The sequence below is a fragment of the Zerene cesonia genome, chromosome 28 (assembly GCF_012273895.1).
Source record: "Zerene cesonia ecotype Mississippi chromosome 28, Zerene_cesonia_1.1, whole genome shotgun sequence".
NCBI lineage: Eukaryota > Metazoa > Arthropoda > Insecta > Lepidoptera > Pieridae > Zerene > Zerene cesonia.
This window is the reverse complement of record NC_052129.1, coordinates 224,016-238,323: the sequence shown is the minus strand read 5'-3', so window position 1 is coordinate 238,323 and position 14,308 is coordinate 224,016.

Below are 14,308 nucleotides of genomic sequence, written 5' to 3'. Positions count from 1 at the left end.
CCCATTTCCATTCGGTGTGACGTGGCGTTTCGCCTTCTCCGAGATAAATGCGATACACTTGATAGCATTAGCGACGGTATTTATGCTACGAATATATATTAAATATTGGAAGTCTAGACGACGGTTAGGGCTTTTTTTATTTTTACCTAAAATCACGAAGGGATAAAAGATCTATTGAATGTTGATGCTATGATAACTGTGGAGTAGCTTTTTGGTATATTATTTTTGTATGTCATCGTTGACAATGGAGCTGGTGGGAAGCCTGATGGTAAGCGCTACCACCGCACATGAACATTTGGAGAGGCGTAAGGTCCATTGCAGACCTTACGCTTCTCCATATTGCCAACCTCAAAATGGAAAGAGATTAAGAAAGGATTGACGAGAGGCAGAAAGGAAAGGACTAAGAAGGGTGAGGAAAAGGATATGAGCCTCAATATTTATGTATTATGTATTTGATCTCATTGTTACCAATATGATTTACTGATATATTTTATAGAACCTGATTTGTTATATAAAGTCTGGATAAGTGGTATACATGAAAAAGGACATGGAAATTTAATGCATATAAAACATTGTCTCCTGGAGAACACTTTAAAATAAGTGAAATAATTGTAGAGAACCCTCTCCAATAACCCACACAAAACATTCCATTTATTCGTATTAATACAAAAAAAAGAAACATTAAAAAAATAAAATTAAATGTTTCCTCACATAATTATCAAGACTACAATTGCTACGAAGCCGCATTGTCACATAATTGCTCACATTAACTATCTGAGAGGCTTCGCTACAGCGAGCTACGAGCTACGAGCTACGGGCTACGGCGTAGCTGTAACCACATTACAGCGTAGCATCCGTTCACAAATGGTTATGTTGAAAATATTGTGTCGAGTTTTTAATAAAATTCATTTTTTGTATATTTTAAGTTTTTGCTTGGAATTCAATTAGCGGTCTTAATAAAAAAACACTTTATAACAAACAGGAAATAATAACTTCTACATTTCAAAAAGTTCATGAAGGGTAATTTAATTACTTTTTACGATACTTTATTTAATTTATTTAACTCTTCAACAAGATTGTACATAGAAGGAATCTTATAAAATAACAATTACAATATATATAATAGTCAAATACAGTACAGATGGTACTGTATATGACTATTTTTTTTTAATTTTTATAAGATCTAAAACGTTGGTTGATTAATTAATCAAGAAGTAAAATTCAAAGCATATGTAAAGTTATCGATTAAACGCATTCATTAAAACATAAATGTTTACCAAATAAGCCATATTTACAAACCTTCCCATCAGCTAATAATAATCTAAAATATTTCTTTCATCTCCAAATCACACCTCGACACGCAGCTTCACGTGTATCCAAGGACTGCTCAAAATTTTATCCGTCTTAATAAGTAAGTAAAGCGTGTGTATGGGCGCAGTACAGTGTAGTGGAAAAGTGGATTTGACTGTTTCATTTTTTTATTTATTTCTATATGCTTTAAATCTTTAGTTGGTAAGACTTATTGTTGAAGATATTATTATTCGATCAACCATCATAATTACTAGTTACATGTTTATAAATTATAAGTATAAGAATATTTTTTTAAATGAAATAGATGAAAATATAAAAATGTATAATCATTTTTATATTTGTTGATTATTTTATAAAAAAGTCATTACATTACACTTGATAAAATGTTTTTCAAAGTCACAAAAATCACAGTTAATTTATACCACTAACAATGTTATCATTACAACTAAATATTATCTTTCATTTAACAAAGAGAGACCACTAAATCGTTTCAGTCTTATGATTATCTTATCCTTCATGTACATGCAAATGACGTCACGAACGGTGCTTATCACAATAACGTAACATTATTATGATTTACGATTGTGTACGCGACTGTACCGCGGGTAGTGACTCGCGTCAGAGCCGAAGCGATGAATACATAATTAGGTAACGTGAATATTAACGTAACCTCGCAAATAAACTCGAATTTGAAATAAATCTCACGCTCAGAAATGTGTTATACTTTAACACGTAATTTAAACATAAATACCAATATCATTTGAATGAATTTGGAAGGATTTTGAGGAATTGAGAAAACTACATCCTTTTTGGCGGTACTGTGGGACATTGTTATTACACTTTTTGTTATTATTTTTTATCTTATTATTGTTTTATTTTATTTTTTTATTATGATTAGTTCGGGTTTCATGTCATATTGTCCTGCCAAACATATGTTTTTTTCTTTCTTTCCTTCTTTCAAGATTTGAGATATGTTTTTATGAAATAAAAATGTTTTCATGGCAAATACATTACTGTTGCTTTCTTGTCTGCTACCTATGATCAGAAGTAGAAAAGGCGCAATGTTCTGCTTTAACTTCAACAAACGATTCATATTATTTATTGTGGAAGTAAGTTGTCTGTTACGTAAGCCTAAAATGATTTCGAATAAATATAAGCGTAAGTTAGAAGAAGGAAGGCAGTTAATGTAAAGCCCAACGAGACAATAAAATTTTTAAGGAATATGTGCTCTTACTAACGTAAAGGGCTACTAGTAAATACAAGCAAAGACTGGGTGGATGCCTAGTATAGCGTATATAAGGGCTCAAACTACAGCCGTAATTAGCGACCTGTTGCCAAGGCTTTGTGCAATGAAGTGGCAATAATCGATCACAGGGTACTGTGATTAATTATCACGTGTTTATTTGCCACAAACGAAAAACAACTTTGTGTTTTGCTGAATAAGATTTCAATTCGCCTTTTAATGAGCAAGAAGAATTATTTGTGTATATGAGAAAGAAATCTATATAAAAAGGTCACCGGTCCCCAGTGAGAGGTAGCACTTCAAATTCGAAAATAGAACCAATGAAATCAATTTCCTACCAAACACAAAAAGAATCAGGTCGTGGAACAAACTGAGTGTAGCTGTCAATTTAAAAAACCACATTAAAGACAGTCGAATTTTAAGAAAAATTTATTATTTTTATGTATGATACTAGCTGCGCCCCGCGGTTTCACCCGCGTAAGTCCGAATCCCACAGGAATATCGGGATAAAAAGTTGCCTATATGTTATTCCAGTTGTCCAGCTGTCTACGTACCAAATTTCATTGCAATCACTTCAGTAGTTTTTACGTGAAAGAGTAACAAACACACACACACACACACACACATCCTTACAAACTTTCGCATTTATAATATTTGTAGGATAGGATATGATTCTAATTTTAATCTAAAATCTTTTGGGTTTTATAACATTTTTAAATAGATTGGTATTCGTATCTTTCAATAATTGTAACATATATTGATTTTAATGATTCTAAAAGTTATATTTAATCAACGGTGACGTCACCCTTCAGAGATATGTTGGTGGCACTGCTTTATTATATTAATAGATTTTAGCTATGCCTGGCTATCTTTTTAGTTTATGCAAGCCAATTTACAAACAAAATACACACACATTTTTCAGTTAAATTGTTCTAATGCGATCGTATCTATTAAATGTCAAAAAGAATCTAAAAATAATAAATATTATAAGGTTAGTGTAATTCTATTAGATGTAATAATTTAATATTATTTATGTGTCTTATATTTGTTCAGGGATTTACAGCTCACACCGTTTTTACAACTCACGATATCAGATCGCCATTCCGATTTTGAAAGTAGTGGATATTATAATAAAATTCAAATAATACAAAAGCAAGAACTGTTTGTCCATGTGTCACATTGTTAATTCAATGACAATTACTCACTATAGCGAATCATATTACTTTTGAATTGACAAATATTTATTTATTTATTATTTTATTTTATTTTAACATTTTTATTACACATTAATCATTGGTAACGCCAATATTATTAAAATAGTGAATTAAAGTTAAATATTTATTATTTTGTGGTGTAATCCAACTACCCTCCTTACACGCGAGCACAACCAATCACCGCACGCTTTAAAAGCACCGCAACGTCCCTATTGGACGTAGTGACGCATATACGTCAGACAGTCTGCATCGATCTTCCGTGACGATCGGATCTCAATAACCGCCGGAGTGCCTTCACGTGGCCTCTAGACAATTTGTGTATAATTCGCATACCGCCGGAGACCCTTTATGAGGCTTTCTTGTCACCGCATCAATCGAAGAGATCTTTCATAAAGATCGTAACCCGCAACCGCCGGAGAACCTCCACGAGGTTCTCTAGATATCTCAGGCATTGTGCTAGTGTAACCCGCCTTCCCATTTGGTCGCGCTGAATCGCCGCGCGTGTGTGTGTGTGTGGAGTGAAGGACTGGATCTGGTCTGCCTGGCCCGAGCTGGAGGACCCTTGACCGCGTGGTGCTGTGCCGCGTGCTTGCTTGGACGCTACTCCCTCAGACGAGGTATGTGCCGTGTGTTCCCGTTCTTCCCTTTTTCGCTACACCACGTAGATTAAGTTTTACAGTCCGCTTAATATCGAAAGTAATATATATTGGCGCGACCAATTATAGATAATTAATGTGAACAATAGTTAAAGATAATGTATAACGGGGCGGCCTTATCAATTTAGAGTGATTTCTTCCAGGCAACCCCTTAGGTTTAGGATTAATATTAGGTGTATAAAGGGAGGCAGAATACCATTTACTGTATATAAAAAAGAAAATATAAAAAATATATAAAATAAAATATAGGTATATATAATACTAACTGATTCGAATATAGATTCTGCTATTGAAATTATAAACTACAAGCATTCCGCCCGCGGCTTTACCTGCGAAGTCACGGGTAAGATAGTGCCGGGGATTTCCGCGTATGTTCCCGCTTCTGTGGGATTTCCTTAAAAAAACGATCCTATGTACGTTTCCTGGTTCTAAGCACCCTCTGCGCAAATTTTCATCAAGATATCTTAATCGGTTCTTGAGTTATAAATAGTGTAACTAATACCACTTTCTTATATATAAACATAGATAAAAGTTTTTTCAATATAACTGACATTAATGATACATATTATTTACCAACGAGGCCTATATCCTTTTCCTTATCCATCCCAGTCCTTTATTTCTATCGTCAATCCTTTTTAATGCCGATTTGTAATGTGAAGTCGGCAATCCATTTCTAGGTAGGCGTAACTTCTCCAAATGTTCATGGGCGGTGGTAGCGTTTACCATCAGGCGACCCACCAGCTCCATTGCCGACTGTGACATAAAAAAAGACACCGATCTCGTGTCGTCCGTTGTAAATTCTGGTGCAACATAAAATCCTATATAAAAATGAAAACCAGGATTACAATGAAATCTCCCCAGACGTGTGAGAATATTATATTTTTCACTTAACCACGACACACGAATTAAGTACGGTGGCCCGTGCTAACATTTTCCACTAGATCCCAACACTGAATGCACCGTTTAGTAGCGAGTTTGTTTTGGGATTTTTCTCCCCCCCTCCCCCTCTCTTATAGGATTGGAGGGGTGATTAGGAGTGATATAAAATGTGTAGTCTTTTTTTAATAGCGAGATATTAAAATACAGGTGATTTATTAGTATTTAACGAAAAATACATACGTTACAGTTGGAACCCGTTGAATAAATTAATTCAGGTTTTATTTTGGTCCATACTGGTTTATGTCTGAGTAGGAAACTTCGTTCAATTCAATCTTCTAGTTTCTACGCGTTTCCTTAGCTAGAACTATAATAAAACAAAGCCGCTTTCCACTGCCTATCTGTATGCTTAGATCTATAAAATTACGCAACACAATTTGATGGAGTTTTTTAATAGATACAAGGATTCGAGAGGTTTATAGGTATACTAACATTCATTAAATATTGGAGAAATACTGTTCATACCCCTGAATTATAACAGTAAGGCTGAACAGTGTTTGCTGGCTCAGCTAGATTAGATAAAACTCGTTTTAACTAGGGAAAACGCGTTGTAACCAAAAGCCGGTTTTACGGAAATATATACGTTATATATCAGTTATTTAGTTTCGCTTAGGACGTATTCATCTTTTGATATTTATAATCTGTCAACCGCAGATATAATAATGAAATGAATCAAAAATAAATCTTTAACAGTTGACAGGAAATTAATGTTGTTTCTCAATAAAACGCAATCACAAAGAATTCTTTTATCTTACATTTGAATACCATTACATATGAATATAGGCTTAAACTGAATACATCATCATGTATCTTATACCTTTAAACGAGCAATTCTTGTATATATATATATATATATATATAATTGGGATCTCGGAATCGACTCCACGATTTTCATGAAGTTTAGTATATAGGGGGTTTCGGGGGCAATAAATCGATCTAGCTAGGAATCTTTTTTAGAAAATTTCATATTCGTGTTTTATCGACTTAAACTTACTTTTTTAACAAATAGGAGGCGTTTGAGTAGTCCCAATTTATTATGACTCTTCCTGACATCTATTGGCGAATAATAATACTATTTTTTGGCGAATAATTATAGTTCCAGTAGATGGCGTTGTTAAGTAACGATGTCAATGAGTGTTTGCTTTGAGGTTAGACTAATTGTTTATATTGTTTTGTGTCTTCTTAATGCACGTGTTCACTTCAAAATGCCTAAACGATCTTGGAAAAAAAACGCTAATAAACAATCAAACTTCACGAAGTTAAACCGAGCAAAGCTCGGTCATCCAGGTACTGATTTCTTATAACAAAATGTCTGAGAGAATAAGAAATTTTCCTATGACAGTGTTATTTTTGCCGCCAACTTTCGAGCAAAATGAAAGACTAAATTAATATTCAAAATGGGATGTATGTTTATTCTTAGCAATGTAATATACTCATATGACTTTCAATAACCTACTAACTTTAAATCAACAAAATGAGTCCAGCCGTTCTGAAGTTACAAATAATTACAAACATGACTTTATCACGTCGTTATCTTGACATAAAACCCTATGTAATTAGAACAATAGAACTTTACTAATCACATCTTGAACTCTTCATTTTGAGAAGTCGGTAAATAAATAATGGATAAAGTATTGCATCCGAAGGGCCTAATAAAACAGTATACGAGATCCTCCGACGGACAGACGGACGTGTATTGCTTTGTTATAGTGATTTAGAGCTCATTGGAGGAGTAATTGCTTTGGAATTTGTCTTGATTATTTCCTTTTTACTTTTATGTAATTGATTTATTTGTTTATCTCAACTAATCTATGAAGAGCAACATCTGTTATTGTAGTGTATGTTTGTAATATTGTCACATACAAACTGCTGGATTTAAAAACTTCTATCACCATTATAAACCTGTATCTTTAGTGAGTGACATATATATATGAACCACGGACAAGCAGTTAATAAGGAATACATTTTATGTTTGTCTGTTGTTTTTGGTTTGTTCTATTTATGTAATAGCCGGCAACTCAGCTGGTGGTTTGCTTGATGAATATTTGCAGAGGATGAACACTGAAAGTGTAACGAACAGATGTATCTCACTCTGTCTATACACATTATATTAAAATGGAGCATTATTAATTATTTATGAATTCAATTTCGATTATAATACACTTGAATTGAGTCAATTTGCACACTAGAAACGTACTTAATAAATAAATAAAAAAATAACAAAGTTTTTTTCAAAATTATTCATTCCTCAAATATTTAAATACAACCTGTTTTTTCACATAACCAAGCTCAATATTAAAAACAAACATTTGTCCAACCTGGACACTTTTCAAAATGACAGAATCAGCCGTGTCAAATACATGTACCTACATCACGCTGACCCTTATCAAACGAGACATCGACACTGCAAGAATCCACAACAGTCCAAAATGTACTTTAGCCCCTCGACTTAAGAGTGCTTCTCGTGTTACAGTCACTAACGGAAACGGGGACAATGTTGAAAATACCCGGGGTGACAGTTTACATGTAACATGACATTACGTTGTAGCCATTGTCGTTTTCTATTTGAATTAAGAGTTTCGTCTTGCTGTGGGTGAACACTGACGAAACTTACGGTCTGCATAGAATTGGGTTCCCTAATAAAATAGATTTTGTTGAATGTATGACTTTTATGTCTGTTATTATACTAGCTTACCTCGCACGTAAACCTAAGAAATAACACTATATCTCCACTATTACACGAAGGTTATTTTACTTATTCCTATTATACCTTCCTCTTTAATCACTCTATCTATTAAAAAAAAACACATCAAAATCTGTAACGTAATTTTAAGATCTAAGCATACAGACACAGGGGCGAGCTTCCTTCTTTGATACTACGTAGTGATAGTGCCAAAGACAATAAGACATGACGATTTTATTATTCAACTAGCCGTTTACCCCGACTTCGCCCGTGGTACATATATAGGCTATGTCACTCAGCGAAGTTGCAGCTTTCTAATGGTGAAATAATTTTTAAATCGGTCCAGTATTTTCGGAGAAACAAACAAACAATAAATCAGATCTTTCCTCTGTATAATATGAGTATAGAAGAATCTAGTTAACAAATATCTTAAATATAGAATGCTCGAATTCGCTCACAGCGACGAACTATCGTGTTACGCAATTGAGCGGAAACAAAAGAGTATTTTGGAAATATTTTCCTCAACATTGACTAATCAATGTTTCGTGGCATATATCAAAGGCTTGGGAAAGCGTAAACTGCGGTGACGTCACAACATTCGATCTGTACACAATATAGTTAATGGATGGTATGTATTATTTCAGTTTGTTTGGTATAGGTATGGTTTGGTTATATGTATCTGATGTCTGTCGTTTGCTATCTCCAGATACTAAAATCACAGTATATATTTGAATAAGATTGCCCGGCAGAGACCGTCGTGTGCGATAAGTCCTCTTTTTATACCATCTTGTATTTTTGGATTAGTATTTTATAGTGCATTTGTAATAATGAGAAAGTCAAGTCCCTTGTCCCCTAGTGGGGTATGGGGCAGATAATATACTTCTGTTTCACTGATCGTTTTTCTTTACGGTCAAGTATGAAATCAGCTTGCTGTGTCCTGCCAGACCGAGACAATTTTTTATTTTTATTTATTTATTTATATAAATCACTTGCCATAACAGGACATGCCCAATGCGACAACGCTACAAAAGAAATAATTATACAACAAACTTAACTAACTAAAATACTAGTTACATGATTTTATATCATTCGACTTTACATAAAGCACTAAGAATAAACTAAAATATATTGTGTAATTATAACAACTTAAATACAATAGCTCGCTTCGAATTCACAATTCACATTTTTTTGTGCGTCACTGGGGATCGAAACCAGGACCCCTCAGTCTTACGCTAACGCGTTAACCACTGTATAAAGGAGACGCTCAAGTGGTATAATGAAGTTATTAAATAAACAAATAAATAAAAGTACAAATCAGGTAATCTTTTAAGATTAAAGTACAGTATCTTAATCTTAAATTAACAATATAAACAAAAACGCTTACGCGACAGTTTCATAGATTTCATAATAATAATATCTCGGCAAAATATTTTCCCTCATTGTCCCAACGGCCAGCTTTATATAAAATTTATAAAATCACATTTTCCTTACTCGTAATCAGCTAGCTTGTTAGCGAGTAGACGATGTCAAAACAATGTTTTTTATAAATGTCACTAGATTTCCGCACGCGGCTTCGCTCGTGATCTTTAACAGGTCATTCGTTATACATTTAGTTTTATCTTTTGTTTTTTATATGAACGATGTGACTTTCGGCATATATTTGTCCAAATGTTTTGAGCTGTTTAGGCGATAAGACATTAAGCACAGATAGGTACTGTTGCTTTACAATATTCGTAATCCTTGCCTTAATGATTTTTATATCCATTGATGACGATGATGGGCACCAATGTGAGGCAAATCTCGTGTATCTTCTTTTACGTGATTGTAAATTACCGAAATCAAATTGTCAGAAATATATCAAATTTTAAAATAACCACAGGCAAGGCTTTCAAGCAAAATAGAATGATCATAACCGATTCACCCAGTCAAAAGTTCTGAGATAACAAAAAAAAAATACCATAATAAAGAACCTCCTCCTTTTTTGAAATCGATTGAAAAAATGGCAATGGTAGTTAGGTCAGTAGTAAATCAATAATATTGTTATACTGTATGGGATATATAGATTCATACCACCATTACCACTTAAATACCGATCTATAAACATATAAAATAATAAAAAAACTACATATCAAAAATAGTTCACTGCATTGCATAAGGAAATGGTGAAATATGGAGAAAATCCAATATCGCTTCAAAGAAACACACGCTTGGAATATCCATCTTGCATTAATACCTCATTTCAATGAAAACTTGCTGCTCAGTTAATATAAATAGAACGGAATTTGTATACAAGTGCAGGCCCGAGTCAACAGACGGCAAGTGGTATGTAAATTTACTGTCTTCGTTCGCGAAATTAGTGCGCAAACAGAAAGCTTGGATTGCGAGGAAAAAACCTGTTTTCGGACTCAAATTATACGTTCGCATGTCGGATATCAATTGTGTTTTAATACTCTGTTTGATATATAATTGTCATTTAAGATACATGTCGCTTTTCATAACCTGTCACAACTTGTTTAGCTATCGAATCGAAGAGTCGAATCACTTAGAAGCGACGCGCATTCATACGTTGTTTATTCCACGTTTGGCCCAACTACCCTCACTTTGTAATAGACTTTGTGACTGGCTGCGATTTGTTATCAACTGACTTCATCAATTAGACAGTTGTGTAGACATGTAATACATTCTTATTACGTTCAAATTGATATTTAACTAAAAAAGGGCTTTTTTATTTCTAACACGTAAATATTACCTATGTATTAAAATGGAATATAAATAATTTGACCACCTCCTTGGTACAGTGGTTAACGCGTGAGCGTAGAACCGAGGGGTCCTGGGTTCAATTCCCGGTGGGGACAATAAATAAAAAAAATGTCTCGGTCTGGCAGGACACAGAAGGCTGATCACCTACTTGTCCCTAAAGAAAATCGATCAGTGAAACGGATGTACATCATCTGCCCCATACCCCACTAGGGGACACGGGACTTTACTATTACTATTAAAATGGAAAATTGGCCTAATTGGAACAGAGCAGCTAGTTTGTTGCCGGCTTCACTCTGTAGAAACTGCTTTCCGAACCGGTGGTCAATGTTTAAACTGTGTTAGGACGATTCAAAAGCGTGTCTATAAGAAGTTTAATTGAATAAATTAATGTTTGAGTTTGAGTTTATATAAATGGTTTTAAATCACCTTCTAGGTACTCGTCAAAGGTTTTCAATTGTTATGTATGATCATCAGTGGTATTGTGTTGTTTTATTTATTCATTTTCGTGGAAAATTGTATAACAATGATAATTACTGTAACACCACTATGTGTTATTGATAGACGGACGAATAAAACATAAATTAAAATAGCTTTAAATATTTATATTATACTAGACGCGCATACCGGCTCCGCCCGGGTATCAAGATTCTTGTTATATCCCAAGGGAGCATTTATTCGGGATAAAAAGTATCCTATCACTCAAGTCAGTTAATACCCTGTCTGTACACCAAATCTCATAAAATCCGTTCAGTAGCTTCAGCGTGATTGACGGACAAACATCTAAAAAAACTCTCAAATCTATAATATCAGTGCGATAATAATTAAAATATTAGATGTACATAAATAGTCTGGTTATTGAATCGTGATATTCTAAGTGTAATGGATTCCTCTCGAAGGGAGCGACAAAATAAACAAAGCACGAAGTGATATGAAAGCTCACATTAATATAACAGACACGTTTCATTTGCTGGCTCGGGGCTACAAGTTTGTAGTTCGGTGGATAATGCGTGCGCGGTCCCATTGCAGGGTGTCGTGACGTCTTGTGACGTGCCGTGACGGACCGTGACGTGCTAGATTTGATTTACGTATCAATTATCCGCATTAAGATTTATAGCTCGTTTCCTTTTCCGCATCCATCCTAGTCCATTCCTTTTTTCAGTCGTTAATCAAACTCAAACGTTTATTTATTCAATAAGACTCCTTATAGAAGCACTTTTGAATCGTCATAACACAGTTTTGATATTTACCATCCTTTCCTTATCCCTTTCCCCTTAAAAGTGGGCAGCGACACTACCTCTACGAATGTTCCTGGGCAGTGGTGAGGTGAGTTGGGTAAATTAATAAAAACCTTCAATTCCATCAATACTAGTTTGATTTACTGTAGTTTTTTTACTAATACTTATAAATAAGCAGTATTCTAATTAAGTGCACAAGTTATAGTGGAAACAGGCGCAAAACAATATTAAGTAAGTGAAGGCTTGCTTAGTGAAGCGGAAGGTCGCCGGTTCAGCGCTCCGGTCATCAGCTGATACTCCGCGTCCTTTGCAACAAACCCTTAGTGCATGAAAACGAAAACTCTCCCTTGTGGGGTATGGGACAAAAGTCCAAAGTATGAATTCGATTTTTCTTTTTAATAGGAATATATATAATGGCGAAGCTAAATTGAAACTAACCAACTAAGATGAATATACATTAAAATACAGTATATTTGTGAAAATTAGGTTTAATTCTTAACCTATCAATTGCATAGTCTGATAAGAGATAAGAAAAATACAATATTCTACTGAATTATCTAGTTTTTTCAGTGTTTTTTACAAAAACATAACTGCCGTTTACATTATTTATTTTTTGTTTTTTATAAAAAAATGTCAATACATTATGATAATAAAGAATCTATTTTCATACTCTTTAAAACACTTTAATTTACTTTACAAAATGAGCTTAAATCAAAAACACAGACAGAATGAATCTCCTTATGTATAAGTTTCGGTATGTGGTAGTCGAGCACGCTTCGGCACGAATTAGGCCAGCTCGCACCGGGGAAGTACCACACCCCCACATAAGACCGGCGTGAAATAGCATTCTGCTGTGTTTCGTTCGGTGAATGGGGGAGCCGGAGGAACATTACCTTTTCCTTGCCCTTCCCAGTCCTTCCCTCTATTCCTATCGCCAATCCTTTCTTAATCCCTTCCCAAAATGTTCATGGACGGTGGTAGCGCTTCCCATCAGGCGTCCCACCAGCTCCATTGTCGACTGTGACATAAAAAAAAAAGAAGCTATGTCATGTGTCATTACTTCTATGCGCTACAAACGTTGAACTCTTATCAATAAAGTTAAAAACAACTTGAAGATATTTCGTACTGCACACGTTAGTTCTGCGCCTGCGTAGAGCAGTTGGCTTTCATATTTTCATTACAAATACTTGAGTTATGAACCGATAATTCTAAATTAATTCCGCGAAATCCTTTGAAATGAACATAATTTCAAGTTTAACTTTGAATGGTATCAGCCAATTTCAAATTGAAATAATAACGATAAAGATAAATGAGATATAATATTCTGAAAGTTACGAAATGGCGGGAAATTAAAGGAATTAGTTGATGCACAATATTTGTATTCAAATAAGTTCATATTGATATTATATAACAGCAATTTGACGTTTAGTTCTTGTTTTATATATACTGCGTCTCGCGGTTTTACCCGCGTAAATGAGCTGTTAGTTTTCCCGTGGGAATGTCAGCTATCTACCCACGAAAACCCGTCAAAATCTTTCGATTTATCTACCGTAATCGTGTGTTGTATAAGAAAACATGTTGCGTGATCAATTAAGTTACTATCTGTAAATTAGTTTCTAAATAATTATTAATTAATTCAATACCACGGTACCATATGTTACCGATAGAACTGCAGTTATTTTAACAAAAAGCTAAATCACTTTCAAAGTATTAGAACTAGACTATATTTAAATGGAACACATGGAAGCTTTCGTATAAAGAAAGAATAATAAAATTGGTTCATCCAGTAAAATGCTATTTATTAGCACACAAAATATACAGTCAACTTGATAACCTCCTCTTTTTTAATTTGCTTGAAATTAAATGAGTAATCCAAAAAAAGATAGATTTACCCATCCTGTATGATATATGACAGATATATCCATCAATAGATCCAAAAAATGATCCATTTTTAAATATAATTTTAATTTACACTATTTCGAAGCTGGAGCACATCGAATAGAGAGGTGACAATTTATGGTGGGATAAGGAGGTGAAAAAGTGGTGTTTGGTTCGGGTTGAATGACCGATAACATCAGGCGATATCTAGCAGCGGATTGCCCCGAGTCAGCAGAATAAAACGCTTATATATTACTGAGACATATTAGATAATCGTTTACCTGACATTTCATTTGTGAATTAAGTGTCGCAATTTTTATATTGGGGTATTTTAAGATTAGTTACTATATTAAAAATGAGACCGAAACGTATCATATATTTTAATTATGTCA